Consider the following 15367-nt stretch of genomic DNA (forward strand, 5'->3'; position numbering starts at 1 on the left):
GAGGGATGAAAGTGGTGTCTACGGGGGGGTTTCGGGGTGCTCCGGACACCCTGGTGAAGACCCCATGTCGATAGCACCAACGGTTCTGGACTTGGTGTAAATGGGTCCAAATTTGACGGAATAAAAAGGTCAAAGTGGCAGATAGGAGTGTCCGATCGGGCCGATTCCACCACCACTGTACTCAGCAGGCCCTGCCGGGTCGTTAGACACGCAGCATGGCAGGGATCGGTGACATAACATGTAGCAGTTTCCCTTCACAGAAGCGTCTGCAGCAGGTGGGTGGAGGAGGAGGCAGCAGAACCAGGCCTTTGGAGCACTGTGTCATCTCCTGGTCCTGATGCTTTGAATCTCCCTCTCTGTCTGTCTGTCTGTCTGTCTGTCACACACACACACACACAGAAGCTGGTCAAGTGCTGTGCAACTGGGATTGCACCTGTCGTCCACAGGAGGGCGCCTAGCTGGGAAGTCCAGTACATTCCATATTAAAGTTGTTGCAAGTGCATTTTTTGTGTAAAAGACAGACACACACACACACACACACACACACACACACACACACACACACACACACACACACACAGTAAGGTCTGAAGTGCAAAATTTGAATTACATTCCTTTGTATCTCTCCCTCTCTCTCTCTCTCTCTCTCTCTCTCTCTCTGTCTCTCTCTCTCTCTCTCTGTCAACACACACACACACACACACACACTCACACACACCAAAGCACACAGACAGAAGCTGGTCACAACTGCTGTGCAACTGGGATTGAACCAGGGGGGCTCCCTCTGCTGGCTCAATGCGGTACAAAGTGTCAGAAGCTGTTAGATATCTGCTTTTGACAATCAATTGCACCTGTCATCCACAGGAGGGCGCCTAGCTGGGAAGTCCAGTACATTCCATATTAAAGTTGTTGCAAGTGCATTTTTTGTGTAAAAGACAGACACACACACACACACACACACACACACACACACACACACACAGTAAGGTCTGAAGTGCAAAATTTGAATTACATTCCTTTGTATCTCTCCCTCTCTCTCTCTCTCTCTCTCTCTCTCTCTGTCTCTCTCTCTCTCTCTCTGTCAACACACACACACACACACACACTCACACACACCAAAGCACACAGACAGAAGCTGGTCACAACTGCTGTGCAACTGGGATTGAACCAGGGGGGCTCCCTCTGCTGGCTCAATGCGGTACAAAGTGTCAGAAGCTGTTAGATATCTGCTTTTGACAATCAATTGCACCTGTCATCCACAGGAGGGCGCCTAGCTGGGAAGTCCAGTACATTCCATATTAAAGTTGTTGCAAGTGCATTTTTTGTGTAAAAGACAGACACACACACACACACACACACACACACACACACACACACACACACACACACACAGTAAGGTCTGAAGTGCAAAATTTGAATTACATTCCTTTGTATCTCTCCCTCTCTCTCTCTCTCTCTCTCTCTCTCTCTGTCTCTCTCTCTCTCTCTCTCTGTCAACACACACACACACACACACACTCACACACACCAAAGCACACAGACAGAAGCTGGTCACAACTGCTGTGCAACTGGGATTGAACCAGGGGGGCTCCCTCTGCTGGCTCAATGCGGTACAAAGTGTCAGAAGCTGTTAGATATCTGCTTTTGACAATCAATTGCACCTGTCATCCACAGGAGGGCGCCTAGCTGGGAAGTCCAGTACATTCCATATTAAAGTTGTTGCAAGTGCATTTTTTGTGTAAAAGACAGACACACACACACACACACACACACACACACACACACACTGTAAGGTCTGAAGTGCAAAATTTGAATTACATTCCTTTGTATCTCTCCCTCTCTCTCTCTCTCTCTCTCTCTCTGTCTCTCTCTCTCTCTCTCTCTCTCTGTCAACACACACACACACACACACACACACACACACACACACACACTCAATGGAGTATAAAATAAAGACCGGGGCAGTTCTCTCACTGGAGTCTCTTAGAGTGGAGGCTGCCCTTGCTAGCAAGAAGTTCTGTGTGTTTCTCTTCTCTGAGTCTTTACTGAAGAAGTGTTTTATAACATTTTCCTTAACAACTGACATGTGTTTTTTGTGTAAAAGAGAGAGAGACACACACACACACACACACACACACACACACACACACACACACACACTCACACTCACAGGCTCAGAGATGAGGGAAAAACAACAGAAATCAGGATAGATTTTAATGTCAGGAGATGCCCTGTGATGCTGGGGCCATTGTGTAAGATTGGAATGTGTACCAGTGGCTGGTGGGTGGTCCTTGAAGGTCCCGGGAGGAGGCGGCGAGGAGGCAGCGGGTGGCTGGGCTTGAGCTGTGGATCAGGGACGTCATTAATTCTGCCTGGTGCTGCGTGTGCCCTGTGCAGCTTGGATGTCTGCCGCTGACGCTCTGTGGTTCCTGTTCTGCTGATCTCCTGGTCCACACACGGCTTCAGGGTGTACTGTACAAGGGGAGAAGAAATGCATCATTGGTTACCAAAATAAAACAGTGTCTTTCTGCCTGTGTCATTCTGTTTGGTTTCTTTGAGCGTTTGTTTCTTAAATACACAGCAAGTGTCACTCTCTCTCTCTCTCTGTCACACACACACACACACACACACACACACACACACACACACACACAGACACTGTGAGGTCTGCAGTTCAAAATTTGAATCTCAGAGCTTGGTGTTTTTGTCTCCCTCCAGTGGACAAATGCAGGTATGATGAGGGTTGGTTAGGTTAGGGGGTAATAGCCAGAGCTTGACGGAATAAAATGGAATAACTGGGAAAGTAAGTGTCGTAGAGGGATGAAAGTGGTGTCTACGGGGGGGTTTCGGGGTGCTCCGGACACCCTGGTGAAGACCCCATGTCGATAGCACCAACGGTTCTGGACTTGGTGTAAATGGGTCCAAATTTGACGGAATAAAAAGGTCAAAGTGGCAGATAGGAGTGTCCGATCGGGCCGATTCCACCACCACTGTACTCAGCAGGCCCTGCCGGGTCGTTCGACACGCAGCATGGCAGGGATCGGTGACATAACATGTAGCAGTTTCCCTTCACAGAAGCGTCTGCAGCAGGTGGGTGGAGGAGGAGGCAGCAGAACCAGGCCTTTGGAGCACTGTGTCATCTCCTGGTCCTGATGCTTTGAATCTCCCTCTCTGTCTGTCTGTCTGTCTGTCTGTCACACACACACACACACACACAGAAGCTGGTCAAGTGCTGTGCAACTGGGATTGCACCTGTCGTCCACAGGAGGGCGCCTAGCTGGGAAGTCCAGTACATTCCATATTAAAGTTGTTGCAAGTGCATTTTTTGTGTAAAAGACAGACACACACACACACACACACACACACACACACACACACACACACACACACACACAGTAAGGTCTGAAGTGCAAAATTTGAATTACATTCCTTTGTATCTCTCCCTCTCTCTCTCTCTCTCTCTCTCTCTCTCTCTCTCTCTCTCTCTCTCTCTCTGTCAACACACACACACACACACACACACTCACACACACCAAAGCACACAGACAGAAGCTGGTCACAACTGCTGTGCAACTGGGATTGAACCAGGGGGGCTCCCTCTGCTGGCTCAATGCGGTACAAAGTGTCAGAAGCTGTTAGATATCTGCTTTTGACAATCAATTGCACCTGTCATCCACAGGAGGGCGCCGAGCTGGGAAGTCCAGTACATTCCATATTAAAGTTGTTGCAAGTGCATTTTTTGTGTAAAAGACAGACACACACACACACACACACACACACACACACACACACACACACTGTAAGGTCTGAAGTGCAAAATTTGAATTACATTCCTTTGTATCTCTCCCTCTCTCTCTCTCTCTCTCTCTCTCTCTGTCTCTCTCTCTCTCTCTCTCTCTCTGTCAACACACACACACACACACACACACACACACACACACACACACACACACTGTAAGGTCTGAAGTGCAAAATTTGAATTACATTCCTTTGTATCTCTCCCTCTCTCTCTCTCTCTCTGTCTCTCTCTCTCTCTCTCTCTGTCAACACACACACACACACACACACGCACACACACACGCTCAATGGAGTATAAAATAAAGACCGGGGCAGTTCTCTCACTGGAGTCTCTTAGAGTGGAGGCTGCCCTTGCTAGCAAGAAGTTCTGTGTGTTTCTCTTCTCTGAGTCTTTACTGAAGAAGTGTTTTATAACATTTTCCTTAACAACTGACATGTGTTTTTTGTGTAAAAGAGAGAGAGACACACACACACACACACACACACACACACACACTCACACTCACACTCAGCGGCTCAGAGATGAGGGAAAAACAACAGAAATCAGGATAGATTTTAATGTCAGGAGATGCCCTGTGATGCTGGGGCCATTGTGTAAGATTGGAATGTGTACCAGTGGCTGGTGGGTGGTCCTTGAAGGTCCCAGGAGGAGGCGGCGAGGAGGCAGCGGGTGGCTGGGCTTCGGCCTTGGCCCAGGAACGTCATTTATTCTGCGTGGTGCCGCGTGTGCCCTGTGCAGCTTCGATGTGTGCGGCTGACGCTCTGTGGTTCCTGTTCCTGTCATAAAAGGCCCTGTACAAGGGGATAAGAAATGCATCATTGGTTACCAAAATAAAACAGTGTCTTTCTGCCTGTGTCATTCTGTTTGGTTTCTTTGAGCGTTTGTTTCTTAAATACACAGCAAGTGTCACTCTCTCTCTCTCTCTCTCTGTCACACACACACACACACACACACACACACACCAAAGCACACACACCAAAGCGCGCACACACACACACACACACACACACACACACCAAAGCGCGCACACACACACACACACACACACACACAGACACAGACACTGTGAGGTTTGCAGTGCAAAATTTGAATTTTAGTGCATGGTGATTTGTCTCCCTCCAGTGGCCCACGGCAGGTATGATGAGGCTTAAATGATAGGTTATGGGGAAAAAGCCAGGAGAGGATGGGACAAAAGTGGAATAACTGAAAAAGTAAGAGGTGTAGAGGGCTGATGTTGGTGTCTAGGTGGGGGTTTTGGTGGGTGCCGGACGCTGTGGCGAAGAGGCCACGCCGATGGCTTCTTCGGTTCTGGAGATATGGCGAATCGGACCAAAAAGGATGGGACAAAACGGTCCCAGTCGGAGAAAGGAAGGTGCAGAGGGCCTGGGTCCACCACCACTGTACTCAGCAGGCCCTGCCGGGTCGTTCGACACGCAGCATGGCAGGGATCGGTGACATAACATGTAGCAGTTTCCCTTCACAGAAGCGTCTGCAGCAGGTGGGTGGAGGAGGAGGCAGCAGAACCAGGCCTTTGGAGCACTGTGTCATCTCCTGGTCCTGATGCTTTGAATCTCCCTCTCTGTCTGTCTGTCTGTCTGTCTGTCTGTCACACACACACACACACACACACACACACACACACACACACACACAGAAGCTGGTCAAGTGCTGTGCAACTGGGATTGCACCTGTCGTCCACAGGAGGGCGCCTAGCTGGGAAGTCCAGTACATTCCATATTAAAGTTGTTGCAAGTGCATTTTTTGTGTAAAAGACAGACACACACACACACACACACACACACACACACACACACACACAGTAAGGTCTGAAGTGCAAAATTTGAATTACATTCCTTTGTATCTCTCCCTCTCTCTCTCTCTCTCTCTCTCTCTCTCTCTGTCTCTCTCTCTCTCTCTCTGTCAACACACACACACACACACACACTCACACACACCAAAGCACACAGACAGAAGCTGGTCACAACTGCTGTGCAACTGGGATTGAACCAGGGGGGCTCCCTCTGCTGGCTCAATGCGGTACAAAGTGTCAGAAGCTGTTAGATATCTGCTTTTGACAATCAATTGCACCTGTCATCCACAGGAGGGCGCCTAGCTGGGAAGTCCAGTACATTCCATATTAAAGTTGTTGCAAGTGCATTTTTTGTGTAAAAGACAGACACACACACACACACACACACACACACACACACACACACACACACACTGTAAGGTCTGAAGTGCAAAATTTGAATTACATTCCTTTGTATCTCTCCCTCTCTCTCTCTCTCTCTCTCTCTCTGTCTCTCTCTCTCTCTCTCTCTCTCTGTCAACACACACACACACACACACACACACACACACACACACACACACACACACACACACACTGTAAGGTCTGAAGTGCAAAATTTGAATTACATTCCTTTGTATCTCTCCCTCTCTCTCTCTCTCTCTCTCTCTCTCTCTGTCTCTCTCTCTCTCTCTCTCTCTCTGTCAACACACACACACACACACACACACACACACACACACTCAATGGAGTATAAAATAAAGACCGGGGCAGTTCTCTCACTGGAGTCTCTTAGAGTGGAGGCTGCCCTTGCTAGCAAGAAGTTCTGTGTGTTTCTCTTCTCTGAGTCTTTACTGAAGAAGTGTTTTATAACATTTTCCTTAACAACTGACATGTGTTTTTTGTGTAAAAGAGAGAGAGACACACACACACACACACACACACACACACTCACACTCACAGGCTCAGAGATGAGGGAAAAACAACAGAAATCAGGATAGATTTTAATGTCAGGAGATGCCCTGTGATGCTGGGGCCATTGTGTAAGATTGGAATGTGTACCAGTGGCTGGTGGGTGGTCCTTGAAGGTCCCGGGAGGAGGCGGCGAGGAGGCAGCGGGTGGCTGGGCTTGAGCTGTGGATCAGGGACGTCATTAATTCTGCCTGGTGCTGCGTGTGCCCTGTGCAGCTTGGATGTCTGCCGCTGACGCTCTGTGGTTCCTGTTCTGCTGATCTCCTGGTCCACACACGGCTTCAGGGTGTACTGTACAAGGGGAGAAGAAATGCATCATTGGTTACCAAAATAAAACAGTGTCTTTCTGCCTGTGTCATTCTGTTTGGTTTCTTTGAGCGTTTGTTTCTTAAATACACAGCAAGTGTCACTCTCTCTCTCTCTCTGTCACACACACACACACACACACACACACACACACACACAGACACTGTGAGGTCTGCAGTTCAAAATTTGAATCTCAGAGCTTGGTGTTTTTGTCTCCCTCCAGTGGACAAATGCAGGTATGATGAGGGTTGGTTAGGTTAGGGGGTAATAGCCAGAGCTTGACGGAATAAAATGGAATAACTGGGAAAGTAAGTGTCGTAGAGGGATGAAAGTGGTGTCTACGGGGGGGTTTCGGGGTGCTCCGGACACCCTGGTGAAGACCCCATGTCGATAGCACCAACGGTTCTGGACTTGGTGTAAATGGGTCCAAATTTGACGGAATAAAAAGGTCAAAGTGGCAGATAGGAGTGTCCGATCGGGCCGATTCCACCACCACTGTACTCAGCAGGCCCTGCCGGGTCGTTAGACACGCAGCATGGCAGGGATCGTGACATAACATGTAGCAGTTTCCCTTCACAGAAGCGTCTGCAGCAGGTGGGTGGAGGAGGAGGCAGCAGAACCAGGCCTTTGGAGCACTGTGTCATCTCCTGGTCCTGATGCTTTGAATCTCCCTCTCTGTCTGTCTGTCTGTCTGTCTGTCACACACACACACACACAGAAGCTGGTCAAGTGCTGTGCAACTGGGATTGCACCTGTCGTCCACAGGAGGGCGCCTAGCTGGGAAGTCCAGTACATTCCATATTAAAGTTGTTGCAAGTGCATTTTTTGTGTAAAAGACAGACACACACACACACACACACACACACACACACACACACACACACACACACACACAGTAAGGTCTGAAGTGCAAAATTTGAATTACATTCCTTTGTATCTCTCCCTCTCTCTCTCTCTCTCTCTCTCTCTCTCTCTCTCTCTCTCTCTCTCTCTCTGTCAACACACACACACACACACACACACTCACACACACCAAAGCACACAGACAGAAGCTGGTCACAACTGCTGTGCAACTGGGATTGAACCAGGGGGGCTCCCTCTGCTGGCTCAATGCGGTACAAAGTGTCAGAAGCTGTTAGATATCTGCTTTTGACAATCAATTGCACCTGTCATCCACAGGAGGGCGCCGAGCTGGGAAGTCCAGTACATTCCATATTAAAGTTGTTGCAAGTGCATTTTTTGTGTAAAAGACAGACACACACACACACACACACACACACACACACACACACACACACTGTAAGGTCTGAAGTGCAAAATTTGAATTACATTCCTTTGTATCTCTCCCTCTCTCTCTCTCTCTCTCTCTCTCTCTGTCTCTCTCTCTCTCTCTCTCTCTCTGTCAACACACACACACACACACACACACACACACACACACACACACACACACACACACACACACACACTGTAAGGTCTGAAGTGCAAAATTTGAATTACATTCCTTTGTATCTCTCCCTCTCTCTCTCTCTCTCTGTCTCTCTCTCTCTCTCTCTCTGTCAACACACACACACACACACACACGCACACACACACGCTCAATGGAGTATAAAATAAAGACCGGGGCAGTTCTCTCACTGGAGTCTCTTAGAGTGGAGGCTGCCCTTGCTAGCAAGAAGTTCTGTGTGTTTCTCTTCTCTGAGTCTTTACTGAAGAAGTGTTTTATAACATTTTCCTTAACAACTGACATGTGTTTTTTGTGTAAAAGAGAGAGAGACACACACACACACACACACACACACACACACACACTCACACTCACACTCAGCGGCTCAGAGATGAGGGAAAAACAACAGAAATCAGGATAGATTTTAATGTCAGGAGATGCCCTGTGATGCTGGGGCCATTGTGTAAGATTGGAATGTGTACCAGTGGCTGGTGGGTGGTCCTTGAAGGTCCCAGGAGGAGGCGGCGAGGAGGCAGCGGGTGGCTGGGCTTCGGCCTTGGCCCAGGAACGTCATTTATTCTGCGTGGTGCCGCGTGTGCCCTGTGCAGCTTCGATGTGTGCGGCTGACGCTCTGTGGTTCCTGTTCCTGTCATAAAAGGCCCTGTACAAGGGGATAAGAAATGCATCATTGGTTACCAAAATAAAACAGTGTCTTTCTGCCTGTGTCATTCTGTTTGGTTTCTTTGAGCGTTTGTTTCTTAAATACACAGCAAGTGTCACTCTCTCTCTCTCTCTCTCTGTCACACACACACACACACACACACACACACACCAAAGCACACACACCAAAGCGCGCACACACACACACACACACACACACACACACCAAAGCGCGCACACACACACACACACACACACACACAGACACAGACACTGTGAGGTTTGCAGTGCAAAATTTGAATTTTAGTGCATGGTGATTTGTCTCCCTCCAGTGGCCCACGGCAGGTATGATGAGGCTTAAATGATAGGTTATGGGGAAAAAGCCAGGAGAGGATGGGACAAAAGTGGAATAACTGAAAAAGTAAGAGGTGTAGAGGGCTGATGTTGGTGTCTAGGTGGGGGTTTTGGTGGGTGCCGGACGCTGTGGCGAAGAGGCCACGCCGATGGCTTCTTCGGTTCTGGAGATATGGCGAATCGGACCAAAAAGGATGGGACAAAACGGTCCCAGTCGGAGAAAGGAAGGTGCAGAGGGCCTGGGTCCACCACCACTGTACTCAGCAGGCCCTGCCGGGTCGTTCGACACGCAGCATGGCAGGGATCGGTGACATAACATGTAGCAGTTTCCCTTCACAGAAGCGTCTGCAGCAGGTGGGTGGAGGAGGAGGCAGCAGAACCAGGCCTTTGGAGCACTGTGTCATCTCCTGGTCCTGATGCTTTGAATCTCCCTCTCTGTCTGTCTGTCTGTCTGTCTGTCTGTCACACACACACACACACACACACACACACACACACACACACACACACAGAAGCTGGTCAAGTGCTGTGCAACTGGGATTGCACCTGTCGTCCACAGGAGGGCGCCTAGCTGGGAAGTCCAGTACATTCCATATTAAAGTTGTTGCAAGTGCATTTTTTGTGTAAAAGACAGACACACACACACACACACACACACACACACACACACACACACAGTAAGGTCTGAAGTGCAAAATTTGAATTACATTCCTTTGTATCTCTCCCTCTCTCTCTCTCTCTCTCTCTCTCTCTCTCTGTCTCTCTCTCTCTCTCTCTGTCAACACACACACACACACACACACTCACACACACCAAAGCACACAGACAGAAGCTGGTCACAACTGCTGTGCAACTGGGATTGAACCAGGGGGGCTCCCTCTGCTGGCTCAATGCGGTACAAAGTGTCAGAAGCTGTTAGATATCTGCTTTTGACAATCAATTGCACCTGTCATCCACAGGAGGGCGCCTAGCTGGGAAGTCCAGTACATTCCATATTAAAGTTGTTGCAAGTGCATTTTTTGTGTAAAAGACAGACACACACACACACACACACACACACACACACACACACACACACACACACACTGTAAGGTCTGAAGTGCAAAATTTGAATTACATTCCTTTGTATCTCTCCCTCTCTCTCTCTCTCTCTCTCTCTCTGTCTCTCTCTCTCTCTCTCTCTCTCTGTCAACACACACACACACACACACACACACACACACACACACACACACACACACACACACACTGTAAGGTCTGAAGTGCAAAATTTGAATTACATTCCTTTGTATCTCTCCCTCTCTCTCTCTCTCTCTCTCTCTCTCTCTGTCTCTCTCTCTCTCTCTCTCTCTCTGTCAACACACACACACACACACACACACACACACACACACTCAATGGAGTATAAAATAAAGACCGGGGCAGTTCTCTCACTGGAGTCTCTTAGAGTGGAGGCTGCCCTTGCTAGCAAGAAGTTCTGTGTGTTTCTCTTCTCTGAGTCTTTACTGAAGAAGTGTTTTATAACATTTTCCTTAACAACTGACATGTGTTTTTTGTGTAAAAGAGAGAGAGACACACACACACACACACACACACACACACTCACACTCACAGGCTCAGAGATGAGGGAAAAACAACAGAAATCAGGATAGATTTTAATGTCAGGAGATGCCCTGTGATGCTGGGGCCATTGTGTAAGATTGGAATGTGTACCAGTGGCTGGTGGGTGGTCCTTGAAGGTCCCGGGAGGAGGCGGCGAGGAGGCAGCGGGTGGCTGGGCTTGAGCTGTGGATCAGGGACGTCATTAATTCTGCCTGGTGCTGCGTGTGCCCTGTGCAGCTTGGATGTCTGCCGCTGACGCTCTGTGGTTCCTGTTCTGCTGATCTCCTGGTCCACACACGGCTTCAGGGTGTACTGTACAAGGGGAGAAGAAATGCATCATTGGTTACCAAAATAAAACAGTGTCTTTCTGCCTGTGTCATTCTGTTTGGTTTCTTTGAGCGTTTGTTTCTTAAATACACAGCAAGTGTCACTCTCTCTCTCTCTCTGTCACACACACACACACACACACACACACACACACACACAGACACTGTGAGGTCTGCAGTTCAAAATTTGAATCTCAGAGCTTGGTGTTTTTGTCTCCCTCCAGTGGACAAATGCAGGTATGATGAGGGTTGGTTAGGTTAGGGGGTAATAGCCAGAGCTTGACGGAATAAAATGGAATAACTGGGAAAGTAAGTGTCGTAGAGGGATGAAAGTGGTGTCTACGGGGGGGTTTCGGGGTGCTCCGGACACCCTGGTGAAGACCCCATGTCGATAGCACCAACGGTTCTGGACTTGGTGTAAATGGGTCCAAATTTGACGGAATAAAAAGGTCAAAGTGGCAGATAGGAGTGTCCGATCGGGCCGATTCCACCACCACTGTACTCAGCAGGCCCTGCCGGGTCGTTAGACACGCAGCATGGCAGGGATCGTGACATAACATGTAGCAGTTTCCCTTCACAGAAGCGTCTGCAGCAGGTGGGTGGAGGAGGAGGCAGCAGAACCAGGCCTTTGGAGCACTGTGTCATCTCCTGGTCCTGATGCTTTGAATCTCCCTCTCTGTCTGTCTGTCTGTCTGTCTGTCACACACACACACACACAGAAGCTGGTCAAGTGCTGTGCAACTGGGATTGCACCTGTCGTCCACAGGAGGGCGCCTAGCTGGGAAGTCCAGTACATTCCATATTAAAGTTGTTGCAAGTGCATTTTTTGTGTAAAAGACAGACACACACACACACACACACACACACACACACACACACACACACACACACACAGTAAGGTCTGAAGTGCAAAATTTGAATTACATTCCTTTGTATCTCTCCCTCTCTCTCTCTCTCTCTCTCTCTCTCTCTCTGTCTCTCTCTCTCTCTCTCTGTCAACACACACACACACACACACACACTCACACACACCAAAGCACACAGACAGAAGCTGGTCACAACTGCTGTGCAACTGGGATTGAACCAGGGGGGCTCCCTCTGCTGGCTCAATGCGGTACAAAGTGTCAGAAGCTGTTAGATATCTGCTTTTGACAATCAATTGCACCTGTCATCCACAGGAGGGCGCCTAGCTGGGAAGTCCAGTACATTCCATATTAAAGTTGTTGCAAGTGCATTTTTTGTGTAAAAGACAGACACACACACACACACACACACACACACACACACACACACACAGTAAGGTCTGAAGTGCAAAATTTGAATTACATTCCTTTGTATCTCTCCCTCTCTCTCTCTCTCTCTCTCTCTCTCTCTGTCTCTCTCTCTCTCTCTCTGTCAACACACACACACACACACACACTCACACACACCAAAGCACACAGACAGAAGCTGGTCACAACTGCTGTGCAACTGGGATTGAACCAGGGGGGCTCCCTCTGCTGGCTCAATGCGGTACAAAGTGTCAGAAGCTGTTAGATATCTGCTTTTGACAATCAATTGCACCTGTCATCCACAGGAGGGCGCCTAGCTGGGAAGTCCAGTACATTCCATATTAAAGTTGTTGCAAGTGCATTTTTTGTGTAAAAGACAGACACACACACACACACACACACACACACACACACACACACACACACACAGTAAGGTCTGAAGTGCAAAATTTGAATTACATTCCTTTGTATCTCTCCCTCTCTCTCTCTCTCTCTCTCTCTCTCTCTGTCTCTCTCTCTCTCTCTCTCTGTCAACACACACACACACACACACACTCACACACACCAAAGCACACAGACAGAAGCTGGTCACAACTGCTGTGCAACTGGGATTGAACCAGGGGGGCTCCCTCTGCTGGCTCAATGCGGTACAAAGTGTCAGAAGCTGTTAGATATCTGCTTTTGACAATCAATTGCACCTGTCATCCACAGGAGGGCGCCTAGCTGGGAAGTCCAGTACATTCCATATTAAAGTTGTTGCAAGTGCATTTTTTGTGTAAAAGACAGACACACACACACACACACACACACACACACACACACACTGTAAGGTCTGAAGTGCAAAATTTGAATTACATTCCTTTGTATCTCTCCCTCTCTCTCTCTCTCTCTCTCTCTCTGTCTCTCTCTCTCTCTCTCTCTCTCTGTCAACACACACACACACACACACACACACACACACACACACTCAATGGAGTATAAAATAAAGACCGGGGCAGTTCTCTCACTGGAGTCTCTTAGAGTGGAGGCTGCCCTTGCTAGGGTTAGGGTTAGGGTTAGGGTTAGGGGTTAGGGTTAGGGGTTAGGGTTAGGGGGTTAGGGTTAGGGTTAGGGGTTAGGGTTAGGGTTAGGGTTAGGGTTAGGGGTTAGGGTTAGGGGTTAGGGTTAGGGTTAGGTTAGGGGGTAATAGCCAGAGCTTGACGGAATAAAATGGAATAACTGGGAAAGTAAGTGTCGTAGAGGGATGAAAGTGGTGTCTACGGGGGGGTTTCGGGGTGCTCCGGACACCCTGGTGAAGACCCCATGTCGATAGCACCAACGGTTCTGGACTTGGTGTAAATGGGTCCAAATTTGACGGAATAAAAAGGTCAAAGTGGCAGATAGGAGTGTCCGATCGGGCCGATTCCACCACCACTGTACTCAGCAGGCCCTGCCGGGTCGTTAGACACGCAGCATGGCAGGGATCGGTGACATAACATGTAGCAGTTTCCCTTCACAGAAGCGTCTGCAGCAGGTGGGTGGAGGAGGAGGCAGCAGAACCAGGCCTTTGGAGCACTGTGTCATCTCCTGGTCCTGATGCTTTGAATCTCCCTCTCTGTCTGTCTGTCTGTCTGTCTGTCACACACACACACACACAGAAGCTGGTCAAGTGCTGTGCAACTGGGATTGCACCTGTCGTCCACAGGAGGGCGCCTAGCTGGGAAGTCCAGTACATTCCATATTAAAGTTGTTGCAAGTGCATTTTTTGTGTAAAAGACAGACACACACACACACACACACACACACACACACACACACACACACACACACAGTAAGGTCTGAAGTGCAAAATTTGAATTACATTCCTTTGTATCTCTCCCTCTCTCTCTCTCTCTCTCTCTCTCTCTCTCTCTCTCTCTCTCTCTCTCTCTGTCAACACACACACACACACACACACACTCACACACACCAAAGCACACAGACAGAAGCTGGTCACAACTGCTGTGCAACTGGGATTGAACCAGGGGGGCTCCCTCTGCTGGCTCAATGCGGTACAAAGTGTCAGAAGCTGTTAGATATCTGCTTTTGACAATCAATTGCACCTGTCATCCACAGGAGGGCGCCGAGCTGGGAAGTCCAGTACATTCCATATTAAAGTTGTTGCAAGTGCATTTTTTGTGTAAAAGACAGACACACACACACACACACACACACACACACACACACACACACACTGTAAGGTCTGAAGTGCAAAATTTGAATTACATTCCTTTGTATCTCTCCCTCTCTCTCTCTCTCTCTCTCTCTCTCTGTCTCTCTCTCTCTCTCTCTCTCTCTGTCAACACACACACACACACACACACACACACACACACACACACACACACACTGTAAGGTCTGAAGTGCAAAATTTGAATTACATTCCTTTGTATCTCTCCCTCTCTCTCTCTCTCTCTGTCTCTCTCTCTCTCTCTCTCTGTCAACACACACACACACACACACACGCACACACACACGCTCAATGGAGTATAAAATAAAGACCGGGGCAGTTCTCTCACTGGAGTCTCTTAGAGTGGAGGCTGCCCTTGCTAGCAAGAAGTTCTGTGTGTTTCTCTTCTCTGAGTCTTTACTGAAGAAGTGTTTTATAACATTTTCCTTAACAACTGACATGTGTTTTTTGTGTAAAAGAGAGAGAGACACACACACACACACACACACACACACACACACTCACACTCACACTCAGCGGCTCAGAGATGAGGGAAAAACAACAGAAATCAGGATAGATTTTAATGTCAGGAGATGCCCTGTGATGCTGGGGCCATTGTGTAAGATTGGAATGTGTACCAGTGGCTGGTGGGT

The sequence above is a fragment of the Aulonocara sp. 'chitande type north' Nkhata Bay genome, linkage group LG18 (genome assembly GCF_057382095.1).
Source record: "Aulonocara sp. 'chitande type north' Nkhata Bay isolate Kocher_YH1m ecotype deep benthic linkage group LG18, A_spYH_male_GT1.1, whole genome shotgun sequence".
NCBI classification, from domain to species: domain Eukaryota; kingdom Metazoa; phylum Chordata; class Actinopteri; order Cichliformes; family Cichlidae; genus Aulonocara; species Aulonocara sp. 'chitande type north' Nkhata Bay.